At 29.3% G+C, this 14956-nt stretch overlaps 2 long non-coding RNA genes across 4 annotated transcripts in view; both read left to right on the top strand.

The window, feature by feature from the left end:
• LOC147763068 (uncharacterized) overlaps positions 1 to 8330 on the top strand; it is a 30765-nt gene extending 22435 nt beyond the window's left edge. For 2 of the 3 annotated variants that reach the window (XR_015333456.1, XR_015333458.1), the window contains one exon: positions 390 to 8330. This is a non-coding gene — a long non-coding RNA (uncharacterized LOC147763068). The remainder of the gene's footprint in view (positions 1 to 389) is intronic. The other variant, XR_015333457.1, reaches the window with a different exon arrangement.
• A 106-nt stretch (positions 8331 to 8436) lies between these two features.
• Positions 8437 to 14248, top strand: LOC147763067 (uncharacterized). Its single transcript, XR_015333625.1, has 2 exons — positions 8437 to 9365; positions 11031 to 14248. It is a non-coding gene; the product is annotated as an uncharacterized LOC147763067 (long non-coding RNA).
• Positions 14249 to 14956: the final 708 nt, after the last annotated feature.

Here is a 14956-nt window from a genome sequence, read left to right as displayed (position 1 = left end):
AATTTGGCAGTCTTTTCATTGTTATTTTCAGTTTTCTCACATTTATATGCTCTGAAAATTATTTTTCATTAAACACATTTAATTGATGAGCTTATCACAGATTTTTATTGTTGTTATGAGTCATTTATCCAAATTTCACAAATATTGGACAAGATTTGTGAAAATTATTAACATTTAACTATTTTAAGGCACCGCATTTGGCAGTCTTTTCAATGTCATTTTCAGTATTTCTCAAATTTACATGTTCTGAAAATATCCTTTTTATTAGACATAGTCAACTGTTTAGGTTTAGTTTATCAAAATTATTGTTCAACCATTTTAGTGTGGGAAATTTGTCAATTTTTAGAATTTAATTTTCACTTTTATCAAACATATTGTTGTTTTTCCAGGTGACCTTTTCCATACAGCGTGATGGCTTTTTTGGTGAACTGATTCTTCCTGTCTTGTCAGGGCTAATTCTTATAGAAAAAACAGACAGCAAAAAACAACAGCAAGAGCAATGCTATGTCTCATCCATGTGTACAATAGATGGCATATGGCAAGCTTTAGGACATTGTCAAATGGTGTGCTAAACCCTATTCCAGAAACCGATTGTAAGGAGGAATCTGCATCTGGTATTGGTAGTAAGGAGATGTCTTAAATGGTTATATATTCTTTTCCAGAGGACAGTTATGGGTAATTTGTCACCTCTTACACAAATAAACTCAAATCATAATATTTGATGTTTAATGTGAGTCTAATTAGATGTTGTGAAATTGAAAAAAAAAATGTTTTAGATAATTCTCACTCTTTCCATACAAAATGTCAAACAACTACAATTCTATTACACACTGTCAACTGTTAAGCTTATCACAGATTTTTGTTATTGTTCTGCATTATCTATCCAAATTTTCTCATTTATTGGACAAGATTTGTGAAAATTATTAACGTTTAACTATTTTAAGACACCGCATTTTACAGTCTTTTCAGTGTCATTTTCAGTTTTCTCAATTTTATTGTCCAAAAAAAATATTTTTAATGAGACACAGTCAACTGATGAGCTTATCACAAATTTTTATTGTTGTTATGCATCATCTATCCAAATTTCACAAATATTAGACAAGATTTGTGAAAATTATTGACGTTTAACTATTTTAAGTCATGGAATTTGGCAGTCTTTTCAATGTCATTTTCAGTTTTCTCACATTTATATGCTCTGAAAAATGTTTTTCATGAGACACAGTCAACTGATGAGCTGATCACAGATTTTTATTATTGTTATGCATCATCTGTCTAAATTTCACAAATTTTGGACAAGATTTGTGAAAATTATTAACATTTAACTATTTTAAGGCACCGCATTTGGCAGTCTTTTCAATGTCATTTTCAGTTTTCTCAATTTTATTGTCCAAAAAAAACTTTTTCATGCGACACAGTAAACTGATGAGCTTATCACAGATTTTTATCACTCCAAATTCCACAAATATTGGAGAAGATTTGTGAAAAATATTAATGTTTAACTATTTTATACCATGGAATTTGGCAGCCTTTTCAATGTCATTTTCAGTTTTCTCACATTTATATGCTCTCAAAAATGTTTTTTATGAGACACAGTAAACTGATGAGCTTATCACAGATTTTAATTATTGTTATGCATCATCTATTCAAATTTCAGAAATTTTAGACAAGATTTGTGAAAATTATTAACGTTTAACTATTTTATGCCATGGAATTTGGCAGTCTTTTCAATGTCATTTTCAATTTTCTCACATTTATATGCTCTGAAAAATGTTTTTCATGAGATATAGTCAACTGATGAGCTTATCACAGATTTTTATTATTGTTATGCATCATCTGTCCAAATTTCACAAATATTGGACAAGATTTGTGAAAATTATTAACATTTAACTATTTTAAGGCACCGCATTTGGCAGTCTTTTCAATGTCATTTTCAGTATTTCTCAAATTTATATGTTCTGAAAATATCCTTTTTATCAGACATAGTCAACTGTTTAGGTTAAGTTTATCAAAATTATTGTTCAACTATTTTAGTGTGGGAAATTTGTCAATTTTTAGAATTTAATTTTCACTTTTATCAAACATATTGTTGTTTTTCCAGGTGACCTTTTCCATACAGCGTGATGGCTTTTTTGGTGAACTGATTCTTCCTGTCTTGTCAGGGCTAATTCTAATAGAAAAAACTGACAGCAAAAGACAACAGTAAGAGCAATGCTATGTCTCATCCATGTGTACAATAGATGGCATATGGCAAGCTTTAGGACATTGTCAAATGGTGTGCTAAACCCTATTCCAGAAACCGATTGTAAGGAGGAATCTGCATCTGGTATTGGTAGTAAGGAGATGTCTTAAATGGGTATATATTCTTTTCCAGAGGACAGTTATGGGTAATTTGTCACCTCTTACACAAACAAACTCAAATCATAATATTTGATGTTTAATGTGAGTCTAATTAGATGTGAAATTGAAAAAAAAAATATTGTAGATAATGCTCACTCTTCGCATACAAAATGTCAAACAACTACAATTCTATCACATACTGTCAACTGTTAAGCTTATCACAGATTTTTGTTATTGTTAAGCATCATCTCTCCAAATTTCACAAATATTGAACAAGTTTTGTGAAAATTATTAACGTTTAACTATTTTATGCCAGTTTTCTCAACATTATTGTCCAAGAAATATCTTTTTCATAAGACACAGTCAACTGATGAGCTTATCACAGATTTTTATTGTTGTTATGCATCATCTATCCAAATTTCACAAATATTAGACAAGATTTGTGAAAATTATTGACGTTTAACTATTTTAAGCCATGGAATTTGGCAGTCTTTTCAATGTCATTTTCAATTTTCTCAATTTTATTGTCCAAAAAAAATATTTTTAATGAGACACAGTCAACTGATGAGCTTATCACAGATTTTAATTATTGTTAAGCATCATCACTCCAAATTCCACAAATATTGGAGAAGATTTGTGAAAAATATTAATGTTTAACTATTTTATACCATGGAATTTGGCAGTCTTTTCAGTGTCATTTTCAGTTTTCTAACATTTATTTATGCTCTGAAAAATGTTTTTCATGAGACACAGTCAACTGATGAGCTTATCACAGATTTTTATTGTTGTTATGCATCATTTATTCAAATTTCACAAATATTAGACAAGATTTGTGAAAATTATTAACGTTTAACTATTTTAAGCCATGGAATTTGGCTGTCTTTTCAGTGTCATTTTCAGTTTTCTCACATTTATATGCTCTGAAAAATGTTTTTCATGAGACACAGTCAACTGATGAACTTATCACAGATTTTAATTATTGTTATGCATCATCTGTCCAAATTTCACAAATATTGGACAAGATTTGTGAAAATTATTAACATTTAGCTATTTTAAGGCACCGCATTTCGCAGTCTTTTCAATGTCATTTTCAGTTTTCTCAATTTTATTGTCCAAAAAAATCTTTTTCATGCAACACAGTAAACTGATGAGCTTATCAAATTTTTATTATTGTTTAGCATCATCACTCCAAATTCCACAAATATTAGAGAAGATTTGTGAAAAATATTAATGTTTAACTATTTTATACCATGGAATTTGGCAGTCTTTTCAGTGTCATTTTCAGTTTTCTCACATTTATTTGCTCATAAAAATGTTTTTCATGAGTCGCAGTCAACTGATGAGCTTATCACAGATTTTTATTGTTGTTATACATCATCTATCCAAATTTCACAAATATTAGACAAGATTTGTGAAAATCATTAATGTTTAACTATTTTAAGCCATGGAATTTGGCAGTCTTTTCAATGTCATTTTCAGTTTTCTCACATTTATATGCTCTGAAAAAATGTTTTTCATGAGACAGTCAACTGATGAGCTTATCACAGATTTTTATTATTGTTATGCAACATCTATCCAAATTTTACAAATATTGAACAAAATTTATGAAAATTATTAATGTTTAACTATTTTAAACCATGGAATTTGGCAGTCTTTTCAATGTCATTTTCAGTTTTCTCACATTTATATGCTCTGAAAAAATGTTTTTCATGAGACAGTCAACTGATGAGCTTATCACAGATTTTTATTATTGTTATGCAACATCTATCCAAATTTTACAAATATTGAACAAAATTTATGAAAATTATTAATGTTTCACTATTTTAAATCATGGAATTTGGCAGTCTTTTCAATGTCATTTTCAGTTTTCTCACATTTATATGCTCTGAAAAAATGTTTTTCATGAGACAGTCAACTGATGAGCTTATCACAGATTTTTATTATTGTTATGCATCATCTGTCCAAATTTCACAAATATTGGACAAGATTTGTGAAAATTATTAACATTTAACTATTTTAAGGCACTGCATTTGGCAGTCTTTTCAATGTCATTTTCAGTATTTCTCAAATTTATATGTTCTGAAAATATCCTTTTTATCAGTCATAGTCAACTGTTTAGGTTAAGTTTATCAAAATTTTTGTTCAACTATTTTAGTGTGGGAAATTTGTCAATTTTTAGAATTTAATTTTCACTTTTATCAAACATATTGTTGTTTTTCCAGGTGACATTTTCCATACAGCGTGATGGCTTTTTTGGTGAACTGATTCTTCCTGTCTGGTCAGGGCTAATTCTAATAGAAAAAACTGACAGCAAAAGACAACAGCAAGAGCAATGCTATGTCTCATCCATGTGTACAATAGATGGCATATGGCAAGCTTTAGGACATTGTCAAATGGTGTGCTAAACCCTATTCCAGAAACCGATTGTAAGGAGGAATCTGCATCTGGTATTGGTAGTAAGGAGATGTCTTAAATGGGTATATATTCTTTTCCAGAGGACAGTTATGGGTAATTTGTCACCTCTTACACAAACAAACTCAAATCATAATATTTGATGTTTAATGTGAGTCTAATTAGATGTGAAATTGAAAAAAAAAATATTGTAGATAATTCTCACTCTTTGCATACAAAATGTCAAACAACTACAATTCTATCACATACTGTCAACTGTTAAGCTTATCACAGATTTTTGTTATTGTTAAGCATCATCTCTCCAAATTTCACAAATATTGAACAAGTTTTGTGAAAATTATTAACGTTTAACTATTTTATGCCACTTTTCTCAACATTATTGTCAAAAAAAAATCTTTTTCATAAGACACAGTCAACTGATAAGCTTATCAGAGATTTCTATTGTTTTTATGCAACATCTGTCCAAATTTCACAAATATTTGACAAGATTTGGGAAAATGATTAACGTTTAACTATTTTAAGCCATGGAATTTGGCAGTCTTTTCAATGTAATTTTCAGTTTTTTCACATTTTTATGCTCTGAAAATTCTTTTTCTTGAGACAGATTCAACTGATGAGCTTATCACAGATTTTAATTGGTGTTATGCATCATCTATCCTAATTTCACAAATATTGAACAAGATTTGTGAAAATGATTAATGTTTAACTATTTTATGGCATGTAATTTGGCGGTCTTTTCAATGTCATTTTCAGTTTCTCACATTTATATGCTCTAAAAATACGTTGTCATGAGACACATTCAACTGATGAGCTTATCACAGATTTCTATTGTTGTTATGCAACATATATTTCAGTTTTCTCAAATTTATTGTCCAAAAAAAAATCTTTTTCATGAGATACAGTCAACTGATGAGATTATCACAGATTGTTATTGTTGTTATGCATCATCTATCCAAATTTCACAAATATTAGACAAGATTTGTGAAAATTATTAAGGTTTAACTATTTTATGGCATGTAATTTGGCAGTCTTTTCAATGTCATTTTCAGTTTCTCACATTTATATGCTCTAAAAATACTTTTTCATGAGCCACAGTCAACTGATGAGCTTATCACATATTTTTATAATTGTTATGCAACGTCTATCCAAATTTTACAAATATTGAACAAAATTTATGAAAATTATTAATGTTTAACTATTTTAAACCATGGAATTTGGCAGTCTTTTCAATGTCATTTTCAGTTTTTTAAAATTTTATATATTCCGAAAATATCCTTTTTATTAGACACAGTCAACTGTTAAGGTTAACTTTATCAAAATTATAAATATTTAACTATTTTACTGTGGGAAATTTGTCAATTTTTAGAATTTAATTTTCACATTTTTCAAACATATTGTTCTTTTTCCAGGTGACCTTTTCCATACAGCATGGTGGCTTTTTTGGTGAACTGATTCTTCCTGTCTGGTCATGGCTAATTCCTATAGAAAGAACAGGCAGCAAAAGACAACAGAAAGAGCAATGCTATGTCTCATCCATGTGTACAATAGATGGTATATGGCAAGCTTTAGGACATTGTCAAATGGTGTGCTTAACCCGATTCCAGAAATCGATTGTAAGGAGGAATCTGCATCTGGTATTGGTAGTAAGGAGATGTCTTAAATGGGTATATATTCTTTTCCAGAGGACAGTTATGGGTAATTTGTCACCTCTTACACAAACAAACTCAAATCATAATATTTGATGTTTAATATGAGGCTAATTAGATGTTGTGAAATTGAAAAAAAAAATGTTTTAGATAATTCTCACTCTTCTCATACAAAATGTCAAACAACTACAATTCTATTACACACTGTCAACTGTTGAGCTTATCACAGATTTTTGTTATTGTTCTGCATTATCTATCCAAATTTTCTCATTTATTAGACAAGATTTGTGAAAATTATTAATGTTTAACTATTTTATACCATGGAATTTGGCAGTCTTTTCATTGTTATTTTCAGTTTTCTCAAATTTATTGTCAAAAAAAAAATCTTTTTCATGAGATACAGTCAACTGATGGAATTTGTTATTTCAGTGTTATTTTCAGTTTTCTCAAATTAATTGTCCAAACAAAAATCTTTTTCATGAGACTCAGTCAACTGATGAGCTTATCACAGATTTTTATTATTGTTATGCATCATCTGTCCAAATTTCACAAATCTTAGACAAGATTTGTGAAAATTATTAACGTTTAACTATTTCAAGCCATGGAATTTGGCAGTCTTTTCAATGTCATTTTCAGTTTTCTGACATTTATATGCTTTAAAAAATGTTTTTCATGAGACGCAGTCAACTGATGAGCTTATCACAGATTTTTATTATTGTTATGTATCATCTGTCCAAATTTCACAAATATTGGACAAGATTTGTGAAAATTATTAACGTTTAACTATTTCAAGCCATGGAATTTGGCAGTCTTTTCAATGTCATTTTCAGTATTTCTCAAATTAATATGTTCTGAAAATGTCCTTTTTATTAGACATAGTCAACTGTTTAGGTTAAGTTTATCAAAATTATTGTTCAAATATTTTAGTGTGGGAAAGTTGTCAATTTTTAGAATTTAATTTTCACTTTTATCAAACATATTGTTCTTTTACCAGGTGACCTTTTCCATACAGCGTGATGGCTTTTTTGGTGAACTGATTCTTCCTGTCTGGTCAGGGCTAATTCCTATAGAAAAAACAGACAGCAAAAGACAACAGCAAGAGCAATGCTATGTCTCATCCATGTGTACAATAGATGGTATATGGCAAGCTTTAGGACATTGTCAAATGGTGTGCTAAACCCTATTCCAGAAACCGATTGTAAGGAGGAATCTGCATCTGGTATTGGTAGTAAGGAGATGTCTTAAATGGGTATATATTCTTTTCCAGAGGACAATTGTGGGTAATTTGTCACCTCTTACACAAACAAACTCAAATCATAATATTTGATGTTTAATGTGAGTCTAATTAGATGTTGTGAAATTGAAAAAAAAATATTGTAGATAATTCTCACTCTTCGCATACAAAATGTCATTCAACTACAATTCTATCACACACTGTCAACTGTTAAGCTTATCACACATTTTTGTTATTGTTAAGCATCATCTCTCCAACTTTCACAAATATTGAAAAAGTTTTGTGAAAATTATTAACGTTTAACTATTTTAAGGCGCCGCATTTTGCAGTCTTCTCAGTGTCATTTTCAATTTTCTCAAATTTATTGTCCAAAAAAATCTTTTAAATGAGACACAGTCAACTGATGAGCTTATCACAGATATGTTTTGTTGTTATACATCATCTATCCAAATTTCACAAAAATTAGACAAGATTTGTGAAAATTATTAACGTTTAACTATTTTAAGCCATGGAATTTGGCAGTCTTTTCAATGTCATTTTCAGTTTTCTCACATTTATATGCTCTGAAAAATGTTTTTCATGAGACATAGTCAACTGATGAGCTTATTACAGATTTTTATTATTGTTATGCATCATCTGTCCAAATTTCACAAATCTTGAACAAGATTTGTGAAAATTATTAACATTTAACTATTTTAAGGCACCGCATTTTGCAGTCTTTTCAATGTCATTTTCTGTTTTCTCAATTTTATTGTCCAAAAAAATATTTTTTATGAGACACAGTCATTTGATGAGCTTATCACAGATTTTTATTGTTGTTATGCATCATCTATCCAAATTTCACAAATATAAGACAAGATTTGTGAAAATTATTAACGTTTAACTATTTTAAGCCATGGAATTTTGCAGTATTTTCAATGTCATTTTCAGTTTTCTCAAATTAATTGTCCAAAAAAAATCTTTTTCATGAGACACAGTCAACTGATGAGCTTATCACTGATTTTTATTGTTGTTATGCATCATCTGTCCAAATTTCACAAATATTAGACAAGATTTGTGAAAATTATTAACGTTTAACTATTTCAAGCCATGGAATTTTGCAGTCTTTTCAATGTCATTTTCAGTTTTCTCACATTTATATGCTTTAAAAATGTTTTTCATGAGACGCAGTCAACTGATGAGCTTATCACAGATTTTTATTATTGTTCTGCATCATCTGTCCAAATTTCACAAATATTGGACAAGATTTGTGAAAATTATTAACGTTTAACTATTTCAAGCCATGGAATTTGGCAGTCTTTTCAATGTCATTTTCAGTATTTCTCAAATTTATATGTTCTGAAAATGTCCTTTTTATTAGACATAGTCAACTGTTTAGGTTAAGTTTATCAAAATTATTGTTCAAATATTTTAGTGTGGGAAATTTGTCAATATTTAGAATTTAATTTTCACTTTTATCAAACATATTGTTCTTTTTCCAGGTGACCTTTTCCATACAGCGTGATGGCTTTTTTGGTGAACTGATTCTTCCTGTCTGGTCAGGGCTAATTCCTATAGAAAAAACAGACAGCAAAAGACAACAGTAAGAGCAATGCTATGTCTCATCCATGTGTACAATAGATGGTATATGGCAAGCTTTAGGACATTGTCAAATGGTGTGCTAAACCCGATTCCAGAAACCGACTGTAAGGAGGAATCTGCATCTGGTATTGGTAGTAAGGAGATGTCTTAAATGGGTATATATTCTTTTCCAGAGGACAATTATGGGTAATTTGTCACCTCTTACACAAACAAACTCAAATCATAATATTTGATGTTTAATGTGAGGCTAATTAGATGTTGTGAAATTGAAAAAAAAAATGTTTTAGATAATTCTCACTCTTCTCATACAAAATGTCAAACAACTACAATTCTATTACACACTGTCAACTGTTGAGCTTATCACAGATTTTTGTTATTGTTCTGCATTATCTATCCAAATTTGCTCATTTATTAGACAAGATTTGTGAAAATTATTGACGTTTAACTATTTTAAGGCACCGCATTTGGCAGTCTTTTCATTGTTATTTTCAGTTTTCTCAAATTTATTGTCAAAACAAAAAATCTTTTTCATGAGATACAGTCAACTGATGAGCTTATTACAGATTGTTATTGTTGTTATGCATCATCTATCCAAATTTCACAAATATTAGACAAGAATTGTGAAAATTATTAACGTTTAACTGTTTTAAGCCATGGAATTTTGTAGTCTTCTCAATGTAATTTTCAGTTTTTTCACATTTTTATGCTCTGAAAATTCTTTTTCATGAGACACTTTTCACTGATGAGCTTATCACAGATTTTCATTGTTGTTATGCATCATCTATCCAAATTTCAGAAATATTAGACAAGATTTGTGAAAATTATTAACGTTTAACTATTTTATGGCATGTAATTTGGCAGTCTTTTCAATGTCATTTTCAGTTTCTCACATTTATATGCTCTAAAAATACTTTTTCATGAGACACAGTCAACTGATGAGCTTATCACAGATTTCTATTGTTGTTATGCAACATATATCCAAATTTTACAAATATTGAACAAAATTTATGAAAATTATTAACGTTTAACTATTTTAAACCATAGAATTTGGCAGTCTTCTCAATGTAATTTTCAGTTTTTTCACATTTTTATGCTCTGAAAATTCTTTTTCATGAGACACTTTTCACTGATGAGCTTAACACAGATTTTCATTGTTGTTATGCATCATCTATCCAAATTTCACAAATATTAGACAAGATTTGTGAAAATTATTCACGTTTAACTATTTTATGGCATGTAATTTGGCAGTCTTTTCAATGTCATTTTCAGTTTCTCACATTTATATGCTCTAAAAATACTTTTTCATGAGACACAGTCAACTGATGAGCTTATCACAGATTTCTATTGTTGTTATGCAACATATATCCAAATTTTACAAATATTGAACAAAATTTATGAAAATTATTAACGTTTAACTATTTTAAACCATGGAATTTGGCAGTCTTTTCAATGTCATTTTCAGTTTTCTCAATTTATATGCTCTTAAAATTCTTTTTGATAAGACACAGTCAACTGTTGAGCTTATCACAGATTTTTATTATTGTTATGCATCATCTGTCCAAATTTCACAAATATTAGACAAGATTTGTGAAAATTATAAATGTTTAACTATTTTAAGGCACCGCATTTGGCAGTTTTTTCAATGTCATTTTCAGTTTTCTCAATTTTATATATTCCGAAAATATCCTTTTTATTAGACACAGTCAACTGTTAAGGTTAACTTTATCAAAATTATAAATATTTAACTATTTTACTGTGGGAAATTTGTCGATTTTTAGAATTTAATTTTCACATTTTTCAAAAATATTGTTCTTTTCCAGGTGACCTTTTCCATACAGCATGGTGGCTTTTTTGGTGAACTGATTCTTCCTGTCTGGTCATGGCTAATTCCTATAGAAAAAACAGGCAGCAAAAGACAACAGCAAGAGCAGTACTATGTCTCATCCATGTGTACAATAGATGGTATATGGCAAGCTTTAGGACATTGTCAAATGGTGTGCTAAACCCTATTCCAGAAACCGCTTGTAAGGTGGAATCTGCATCTGGTATTGGTAGTAAGGAGATGTCTTAAATGGGTATACATTCTTTTCCAGAGGACAGTTATGGGTAATTTGTCACCTCTTACACAAACAAACTCAAATCATAATATTTGATGTTTAATGTGAGGCTAATTAGATGTTGTGAAATTGAAAAAAAAATGTTTTAGATAATTCTCACTCTTCTCATACAAAATGTCAAACAACTACAATTCTATTACACACTGTCAACTGTTAAGCTTATCACAGATTTTTGTTATTGTTCTGCATTATCTATCCAAATTTTCTTATTTCTTGGACAAGATTTGTGAAAATTATTAATGTTTAACTATTTTATACCATGGAATTTGGCAGTCTTTTCATTGTTATTTTCAGTTTTCTCAAATTTATTGTCCAAAAAAAAATCTTTTTCATGAGATACAGTCAACTGATGAGCTTATCACAGATTGTTATTGTTGTTATGCATCATCTATCCAAATTTCACAAATATTAGACAAGATTTGTGAAAATTATTAACGTTTAACTATTTTATGGCATGTAATTTGGCAGTCTTTTCAATGTCATTTTCAGTTTCTCACATTTATATGCTCTAAAAATACTTTTTCATGAGACACAGTCAACTGATGAGCTTATCACATATTTTTATAATTGTTATGCAACATCTATCCAAATTTTACAAATATTGAACAAAATTTATGAAAATTATTAATGTTTAACTATTTTAAACCATGGAATTTGGCAGTCTTTTCAATATCATTTTCAGTTTTCTCTTAAAATTCTTTTTCATGAGACACATTTAACTGATAAGCTTATCACAGATTTTTATTATTGTTCTGCATCATCTGTCCAAATTTCACAAATATTAGACAAGATTTGTGAAAATTATTAATGTTTAACTATTTTAAGGCACAGCATTTGGCAGTTTTTTCAATGTCATTTTCATTTTTCTCAATTTTATATATTCCAAAAATATCCTTTTTATTAGACAGACAACTGTTAAGGTTAACTTTATCAAAATTATAAATGTTTAACTATTTTACTGTTGGAAATTTGTCAATTTTTAGAATTTAATTTTCACATTTTTCAAACATATTGTTCTTTTTCCAGGTGACCTTTTCCATACAGCATGGTGGCTTTTTTGGTGAACTGATTCTTCCTGTCTGGTCATGGCTAATTCCTATAGAAAGAACAGGCAGCAAAAGACAACAGCAAGAGCAATGCTATGTCTCATCCATGTGTACAATAGATGGTATATGGCAAGCTTTAGAACATTGTCAAATGGTGTGCTTAACCCGATTCCAGAAACCGATTGTAAGGAGGAATCTGCATCTGGTATTGGTAGTAAGGAGATGTCTTAAATGGGTATATATTCTTTTCCAGAGGACAATTATGGGTAATTTGTCACCTCTTACACAAACAAACTTAAATCATTATATTTGATGTTTAATGTGAGGCTAATTAGATGTTGTGAAATTGAAAAAAAAAATGTTTTAGATAATTCTCACTCTTCTCATACAAAATGTCAAACAACTACAATTCTATTACACACTGTCAACTGTTAAGCTTATCACAGATTTTTGTTATTGTTATGCATTATCTATCCAAATTTGCTCATTTCTTGGACAAGATTTGTGAAAATTATTAACGTTTAACTATTTTATACCATGGAATTTGGCAGTCTTTTCATTGTTATTTTCAGTTTTCTCACATTTATATGCTCTGAAAATTATTTTTCATGAAACACATTTAATTGATGAGCTTATCACAGATTTTTATTGTTGTTATGAGTCATTTATCCAAATTTCACAAATATTAGACAAGATTTGTGAAAATTATTAACATTTCACTATTTTAAATCATGGAATTTGGCAGTCTTTTCAATGTCATTTTCAGTTTTCTCAATTTATTGTCTAAAATAATCTTTTTAATGAGACACAGTTAACTGATGAGCTTATCACAGATTTTTATTGTTGTTATGCATCATTTATCCAAATTTCACAAATATTAGACAAGATTTGTGAAAATTATAAACATTTCACTATTTTAAGCCATATTAAGCCTTTTCAATGTCATTTTCAGTTTTCTCAAAAATATATGTTCTGAAAAAAATTTTTTTCATTTGACATTGTCAACTGATGTGCTTTTCACAGATTTTTTTTGCTGTTAAGCATGATTTGTATAAATTTCACAAATATTGGACTAGATATACCAACATTATTAACATTTAACTATTTAAAGTTATCGAATTTGGCAGTTTTTTCAATGTTATTTTCAGCTTCTCAAATATATTGACTGAAAATATCCTTTTTATTAAACACAGTCATCTATTTAGCTTAACTTTATCAAAAGTATTTATGTTTAACTATTTTAATCTGGAAAAGTTATCACTTTTTAATATTTAATTTACACTTTTTTCAAATATATTTTGTCAAATGGTGTGCTAAACCCGGATGCAGAAACTGATTGTTAGGAGGAATCTGCACCTGGTATTGGTAGTAAGAAGAAGTCTTGAATTGGTATATGTTGTTTTCTAGGTCACATTTCTGGACAATTTGTTACCTCTACACAAGCAAACAAATTATCACATTTGATGTTTCTTTGGAGACTGAATGATATATTGAATGATATATAGTATATATTGGCGTATTAAAATATTTGTTTTCAATAATTCTCACTCTTCTCATACAAATTGCCAATAAGCTACACTTCTGTTACACACAGTCAACTGATAAGCTTATCACAGATATCTGCAGTTGTTAAATGTCATTTTTTCAAAATTAAAAAGGATGAAATATAATTGACAAAATTGTTAATATTTAATTATATTCATGATGGTTATTTTGGTACATTTTAAGTCTTATTGCACATTGTGCTCTGCCACCACGTCACTGTTACTGCTTCTCCTCTTAAACTGTAAGAGCCCATGTATCCATCTCTTGTATGTAGGTCAGATATAATCTCAACTTGATCCATGAGCATTTAATAAAGCTTGTCAAGCACAACACTAAGGTGTCTGTTTTTTTTTTGTTTTTTTGTTTTCCATATGGTATACAAGTTGCTCCATATCAGAAAGTACAACCTCGCAATATTCATTTGTGAAAATAAAATGTGAAATAACTCCAAAATTAGCAGAGATATACCCATAGTTACTTTAAGACTTCAATAGGAAGTCATATACTGTCATTCTAACTGTCACCTTGAAATTGACCTTTGATCTACTTTTAACCAACCATGAACTGAACTTTGCAACATTTTTTGTCCCTTATATCACCAAAACTGCCAGAGATACGCCCAAAGTTACTATTGAACTTGAACAGGAAGTCATATACTGGCATTAATATGTGACCTTGAAATTGACCTTTGAGCTACTTTTCACCATGAACTGAACTTTGCAACTTTTCCATCCTTTATATCTCCAAAACTGGCAGAGGTACGCCCATATTTAATATTGATCTTGAAGAGGAAGTCATATACTGGTAATCTGTGATCTTGAAATTGACCTTTGACCTACTTTCCTTTATTCTCATTCTTTCTGCAACCTTGGATTTAAACTTTAACTTCTCCCCACAGTTTTGTTATAAATGGAAATATTCTTCAAAAAATTGAGAACTCTTATTTATTGCATTTTGTAAAAGTTTGTCAAGCACAACACTGGAGGTGGACTCCATTTTTGTTTCTATAAGAATTCGCTCCAGCTGGTGGTACATTAC

This window comes from Lingula anatina, chromosome 3 (genome assembly GCF_051362555.1).
Source record: "Lingula anatina isolate TDL-2025a chromosome 3, LinAna3.0, whole genome shotgun sequence".
Lineage (NCBI taxonomy): Eukaryota > Metazoa > Brachiopoda > Lingulata > Lingulida > Lingulidae > Lingula > Lingula anatina.
This window is presented reverse-complemented; position numbering and strand designations above follow the sequence as displayed.